This window comes from Phacochoerus africanus, chromosome 8, assembly GCF_016906955.1.
Source record: "Phacochoerus africanus isolate WHEZ1 chromosome 8, ROS_Pafr_v1, whole genome shotgun sequence".
Classification (NCBI taxonomy): Eukaryota; Metazoa; Chordata; class Mammalia; order Artiodactyla; family Suidae; genus Phacochoerus; species Phacochoerus africanus.
In genome coordinates this window covers 19,909,633-19,911,233 of record NC_062551.1, presented here as the reverse complement: position 1 = coordinate 19,911,233, position 1,601 = coordinate 19,909,633, and the positions used below count along the sequence as shown (strand labels likewise).

General features: G+C 45.2%; 1 pseudogene; it reads left to right on the top strand.

The window, feature by feature from the left end:
• The first annotated feature begins 1,078 nt into the window (after nt 1-1,078).
• Nucleotides 1,079-1,179, top strand: LOC125134766 (uncharacterized; annotated as a pseudogene).
• Nucleotides 1,180-1,601: the final 422 nt, after the last annotated feature.

Below are 1,601 nucleotides of genomic sequence, written 5' to 3'. Positions count from 1 at the left end.
TTTGTCTCCAAAATTACCTTTGTTCAAGCCTTCGTCGTTGCTCACCTGTATCCTCAAAATGCCTCCTGACTGGTTTTCCTCTGCCTCTGTGCTCTCCTTCCTCCTAAGTTCCTTCGCACTTTCCCATAGTGATCCTTTTACCCCAAAGATCTGATCCTGTTACTCCCTTGCCTACAACCCAATGCTCCCATGGGTTATTGAATAAATTCTAAACTTCCTAATAAATCGTATGTGTTTTCCATGACCTGTGTATTTGTTTGCTAAGGCCACCATCCCAAAATACAACAGACTTGGCGGGCTTAAGCAACAGGTCTCCTCACAATTCTGAGGCTGAAAGTCCAAGATCAAGGTGTCACTGGGATCAGTTTCTCTTGGGGCCTCTCCCGTGGGCTTGCAGAAGGCTGCTTTCCTGCTGTGTTATCACATGGCCTTTCCTCTGTGCATGCGTATCCCTGATGTTTCCTTCCCAGAAGGACACCAGTCGTCCTGGATTAGGGTCTCACCCTTATGAACCCATTTTACCCTAATTACCTTTTCAAAGACTATATTTCCAAATACAGTTGTGCTGTGGACTTAGGGCTTCAATATATAAATTCAGAGGAGGAGCACAATGCAGTCTGTAATAATATGCTTTCCATCTTCGTCCTCTGATACTTGCTCATCGTTACCCTACAATGAACCTTCCCAAAAAGCAAAGATTGGCTAGAGATGTCTGATTGAACACAACCACACATACCACCCTCCTTCCTGCCTCCCCTCTCCTGAAATGCCACCTTCTGTCTCTTGGTGGGTATTTTATATCTCTACATGAAACCCATAAAAACACAGGAAAGCTATAAAGAGTGCCACCAGAAGAACAGGTTATACATGCATTCCTTGTGAGATAGAAAGCAGATGGGATCAGATTGATAGAAAAACTGGAGCAAAGAAAAACACAGCTCAAACAGGGATAGAAAAAAATACTACCAAGAAAACTAGAGCATTTCAGGGATATTCTAAGCTCAGGCAACAGATACCTGGAGCAGGAGGAGGTACTGGGGGGAGAGATGAACATCTGTGTTCATGAGAGCAAGTCGGGGCTTGCTTCTCCAGCACAGGGTAGAATCGAGAGGATGTCAGAAAGATGAGCACGGCCCCTGTGCGAGGATGATGTGAACTTGTGAAGTGGTACAGATTTTTGGAAGGCCCCCCAAAGTACATGCTCATCACAAAGAGGAAGACACACTTTTACAATGGAAAGAGCTGATGGTCACCACCCTACGGAAGTGATCCGACCTGACGCGCTCATGGCAGGACAACCTGATACTATGCGCCTAGCGACGTCAGGCGGTAGAATGTATGCTGAATCACCTGTGAAGCATTCTTGCCCAAACAGTAAACCTGAATCCAATCGAGCCTCTAGACGTAACTTTATGAGAAATATGGGAGTGAGAGAGGAGGGTTTCAGGAAGAGTTAAATAATACCCAGAGGGAACAAGTAGACAAAATCAGAATGTGGAGCATCCTAAGAAGACATCACTAGTAAAATATTATCCCAGGGGATCTGGTGCCTTGAGTGTAAGGCAGAAGTTTATGTCTCAGACTTAAGATGGTGCTTGAGC